Genomic DNA, 5711 nt, shown 5'->3' with positions numbered 1-5711 from the left:
CCAGAACCTTCCTGAATCCCGGTCTTGGGCTCCGCCGCGGCGTCGCCGYTGCGCGGTTGTGTCATCTGCCACCACAGACGCTGCCCGTCGTACCGCCGGGTCRCTGAGGAGACCCGCAGCCGGGACACGCACCAGGCGGGGCGGTTTTGTGCGTAACACTAATACTGGAGCGCTGATAACCGTTCTGTTTTTGCAGCTGCTTCACACCCGCCTTAGAGCGGTTTCATCAAAACCGCGTTTCTGTTCCTCGTGTCGTAGGAAAGGTGTTCGCAGAGCCGCGCTTAAGGTGCGCGTCGTCCGCCGCTTCTCGCCYGTCTCTGAGGGCTGCGGCCGTGGCGCAGAAAGGAGGGCGATGGGTTTGACGAGCGCTGGGCACTGCCGCGAGCGGGCCTTACAGGCCSGACACGGCAGCTTCAGGCCGTTCGTTTGCAGAGAGAAAATACAGCGTAGCTCTGTCCTGTGGTTGATAGCRGTTGTAATGTGTAATGGATCGGGGAATTTTACATCAGTTTAAAATGTTATGTGATAAACATTACCGCTCTTTCACACTCAGCACTACTTTAAAAGTTATTTTTGTCTTGCATCATTAAAAGAGCTCAATTAATCAAGCGTTTTGTTAAGAAAACAGCATTGTAAAAGGCCTATTCCAGTGTTCTTCTGTCRCAGAGAAATCACAAAGATTAAAAACTCAGTTTTTTGCTATCCTTTAACTGGTTCTCATTCAAGCTCTCATTTTTGCCCTAACCGCTGAAGCCTGCTTTGCATAGCCAGCACAGACACATGAAGAGGTCAGATAGTTTCCCAGGAATTCACCCTTATGCTAAGCRAACGTGCAAAAGAGTACTGAAAATCAATGAACCCTTTAATATTGAAACTACAGTATAGATGTACCTCAAGGGCYTTTCTTTAGTGCCTCAAGAAAACATGTTATCTTTTTCCATGGCAGAAATTTGCATAATTGGTTTTCCCACCTGGAGCAATTGGAGGCAGTGTTAAAGTGCAAAACAGTATTCATATCACAGAAATTAAGTAGGTAATGCGCTGTTARGCATGCCGTTTGGCTATCCGTCACTATAAAGTCTATATAAAGAAAAAGTGCAAAAAAGTTCCATCATGCTTGTTCTGAGAATAGCCCTAACACTGACTGGAACAAACCTCACATTTTTTTTGTTGGTTGGGGTTTTTAAAGCTGTTATAACAGAAAACAAAACTGTTTTTCAGAAAAGTATGCTGAAGGAGTTTTCCAAAGGTCATACCTACGTTGCCAGCTAAGAAAGAACACTCTTACATTGTTTAATAATTTATTTTAGGAATGTTTTGGACATAATAGGTATGGGACCTAATATGGCAGTAGGTTGTAGCGAATATGGCAAAGACTTCAAGAAATAAAAGAACCTTCTGAATTTGCAAGTGATGTGCTCTATATTCTAGTTAAATTCACTGTGCATTTTTAGCACATGAAAATTGTTGCAGTCTTTATAAGGTGTACTTAGTTTTGAGATCTTACAGGAAGAGTTTTCCAACTACCTATATTTCAAAAGAGGAGAAAAGAGAAGTAAAATCTCCAGGATGCAAATGTCAAATCCTCATAGCTTTTAGTCTTCTTATTCTACGCTGCATTGAACACAAATACTGTGCAGATTATAGTAAAGACCAGACGCCATTGCAGCTATTGCTGTTGCCTCCTTTCTTCCTTGTTTAAACAGTGATCACGCTAATCAAACACTTATAATTTGTAGGAGGATCATTCAATCACAGGTCAGATTTCATCTCTCATAGTCCCCTTTTTTCTTGAGAAGTCTCACTGAAATCAGTAAGATTTATTTCTAAAAGGAGGGTACTGTTCAATGAGTAGAAGTAGAATTTGACCATTAGAAAGTGATTACATCTGCTCAGCAATAAAGCAAACACTTTCAAAATACCTTAACTATTAGTACAGGAATATGTTGATTACAATTTGAGAGAATAGTGTTCCAAAATCTCTAATAGTTGTAAACGTGCCTCTATGGATTATACACTTACTTTAATTCCTTTTAGCTTCATTATTTAAATACTGATATTTGAAGGTAATAATTTAAATTGTTTGCCCARGATGTAATTACATTTCACATACAGTGATAAATTAAGAAACCAAGAAAATGAACCCCAAAATTAACTAGGATTTTACTACCAGAATTGAGTCTTTATGGAAACCACAAATAATCTCTGTATCTTTCATATAATTTCCCTCTGGACTTTTCAATAATTCAGCAAAATGGAAAACACAATATTTAATTTTTATGCAAATTGCTAGTGTTTTCTTTAGGAGAACATTTCAAAGATTTTAAATTTTTAGTCAATCTTGACACTAACAGGATAGAAATATAATTGATTTTTTTCTAAAGTTAGATTATCTTCTGTTTAAATGTATTATTCTTCTGCCCAAAATCAATTAATGGCATCCTAGAATATCTAGAAGAGATTTGCTGCCAAATCACTGCAAATTCTAAAAATGAATTAGCATTTGAAAAATGACTTGGTAGATAATCAGGTTGATTTGTGTGCTATAGGAAATAAGCAGCTAAAAAAAGAGTAGATTATCAAGATTGTAAAAGCTTTCAAGGCTGACAGAACCCTGTGTCATTTCTGGATGTCTAAACAGCGTCATACTAATAGTATAATTAGTTAAGGACATAGGATAACTCTGCAAACTCTTACTTATATTGGCCATCCATTTTCGCCATAATTTAAACTAGAACTCATATTAAAGAAAGACTGACACATCAGTTGTAAATATACACCGCAAAATGTAAAACTGTCCTTCAAAACAAAGTGTTCATTTTAGCTTCGTGGGCCTGTAGTCTTTGGCCACAGAGGTCAACCCCTAGCACAGCAGGATGTGGCACAGGGGTGACTGGTTCAGTTTCTTTACCTAGCTAGTCAGCCCAATTTACATTTAGGGTAAAGAAGGTTAAAATTTTGCCTTTTTTTTTTGCCCACATGGAGATAATTATTTGGTTCATAAAGAAAGTCTAAGATAACTAAGTTTTAGGCCAAGTAGGGACTGATGGTGTACAATTAAGAAAATACAGATGAATACATTAAAGTGTTAGATAATGAAAAATATTGCAATATATTACAGTAAGATACAGTAAGATGGCCTAAAAGGGAATTATGGAAGTCACTAGATTTCTGGAGAACCCAGGAAAAGCGATCACTATGATACTATTTTAAAGATAACAGACTGCTTCCACCTGAGCCTTAGACTGACGGAGAGCAAGGAGGACGCCTGGGGTCACTATATTCCCATTTTCCCATGCTACCTTAAGCCAGAACAGTTGTTCCCAAGCTTTCTCATAGCTAAGCCTAACTTAAAAACAAATTGTTAAACCCCTGTGCTTTTTGTGCCCTTATCCAAGAACTGTCCGAGTAACCCTTGCTGCTCCATCCTCATTTCTAAGCCTCAGGCTTACTGCTGTCATCTCTCGGCTCAGCCCATCCCCGGCCGAGAGCAGCTGCCCCCTCTGCCCTTGCGCAGCTCTCAGACCAAACTCAGGCTGCCCTGATGCCTCCCTGTCAAGCTCCCTCACATTCCCCCATGGGGCTGAGATCAAGAGACAAACCAGATCAGGCTGTAAAAAAGGCCCAAGCCAAAACACCTACTGATACGAGTTTTTTGCTTTTGTCTTTGCTATGCTCCTCGTGTAGGTAAAAGCATCTTTTAAGATTGCTCTGCTTAATACTGGGACGCCTAATGCAGTCGCGCGCAGAACCCGTGTAGGTTTGGCAGAGCTCATGCACGCGGGCTCTGGGTCATACCTCAGGGAAACAGGCTCCAGCCTTATCAGTTAGGCATACCTCAAAGTCATTTAAGTGGGGAATTATAGGCAGAAATGCAGCTGTGTATGAGTGAGGCCAGTCCTTATGTCTTAAGGTATTGGCTCTGTTTCACTCTTGAGAGTTTCTCACCCTTTTTTTCCCCACTAGGCCTAGAAGTGAAGGCTTACATGACTGATGGCCGGGCAGTTAAACCACTCATTCCAAAGTAAATTTAGCCCAAGGGACTTAAACAGATTCTGATTTCAAATATGCATCATAGTGAGGTTTACCTGTGGTTTCATATGGAATATTACTTTATTTACAAAGAAGAAGAATTTTGTTCAGTGTATACTTCAAATTTTGAAACCGCAACATATTAACAGGCACAATGAAAACACAGAAGAAACAGCAAGAATGTATTTGTTTCTGTTAAAACTCATATTAATGTTTTCTGTAAATGTAAGACCACAAAAGTAGCTTCCTCCTATGGAATGACTAGAATGCGTTGCCAAACCTTAAACTGAAAAAGAAATTAAGTTCTCTACTTCAGGCACATTTTGCTAAATGGGGAAGAAGGTTTCACAGAACTGAGCCCAATTTAGTTTGTATATTGCTTTTATGCGGACATTTTAATCAGAACACTCCTTCACAGTCAAGAAGAGACGGAAAACTATATTTAAATTATAGGTAGATTCTTCTGAAGTCAGTCATCAAGTTCTTCAAGTTAATAGTGCTTACTACAGTAACAGTCACATCACAGTGAAGATGCAGCTGATATTACAGCAATTTTTTCAGCCTTCAGCAAGTGGTGCAGAAAATGAAGAGATCTATTTTGTTGAATATACCCTTCAGTAACAGCACCACATAATTTTTCTTGGATATTTGATATATAAATATTCCTTGCATGAATGGAACTAACTCTAATGAAGATTATTTCTGCAGGTAGAAGAAAGAAGATTTTGATTTTTTAAAAGTTTTCCCATTCTTTGCCAGATATTTTTAAAACAGTGAAGGAAAACTTAGATTTTCTTATCTTTTAGTGCAGTAATGAAGATCAATTACAATGATAAGAGCCCTAGTAAATACAGAACGCAAAGATGGCCACTGCCCTAAAAGCTTCAGCAAACCATTTGACTATTCTGAGTCATAACAGCATTCAGCCATAATTTTGTTTTCTAAAATCATTGTAATTCTGCTGTCCATTTGTTTTTCTCAGTAGTGAACTTACGTTTTACAAGAACCATTTTTATTAACATTAGAACCTTGAGCCTAAATGAGTTTTGGACAGCAAATTAATCTTATTTGAACAATGAGGCCGAGACATTCCACTAACTTTCAGTGTTCTTTTATATTTATAATTCATTTTAAAAATATGATTCATGTTCCAAACCAGATCAGTTTTGCTCTCTGACCATTAAATACTTACCTTGTAATTCCTAATACATTAGCAGTGTGAGCTGTTTCGAAAGGGCACTGATGTACTCTGGGGGTATAGGGACCACTTGCGTAATTATGCTAGCAACAGCCTGTTCCAGGTTGTTTCAGGGTGCATCATTTCAGTACCAATCTCAGCTGAAAATAAATGTGATCCAAGAATACTATTTGTGTTCATGCCCCCTGTTTGAAGCACTATTGTGTAAAAATATGAGGCACTCCGTGACTGTGGAGACAGAGCAGCTGGTGCCTGGAATGCTGTCTTGCTCTAATTAATCCACAACAGTGAAGGAAAGCAACTCTTCTGCAAGGTTTTGCATTGAGCCAGAGGCAGATCCAGTAATGTAATGTAGAATTCCCAGTTACCAATCGCCTGTGCTAAGGTGCTCTTATTTACAAAATATAAAGACACACTGTTTCTGATTTTTAATTATGCTAACATTCTTTAATGAAAAACATCAGGTTTCTTTAAGCATAGA

Source organism: Rhea americana, unplaced genomic scaffold (assembly GCF_003343005.1).
Source record: "Rhea americana isolate MKP2758 unplaced genomic scaffold, rheAme1 scaffold_18, whole genome shotgun sequence".
Lineage (NCBI taxonomy): Eukaryota > Metazoa > Chordata > Aves > Rheiformes > Rheidae > Rhea > Rhea americana.
Note: the sequence above shows the minus strand (reverse complement) of the source record.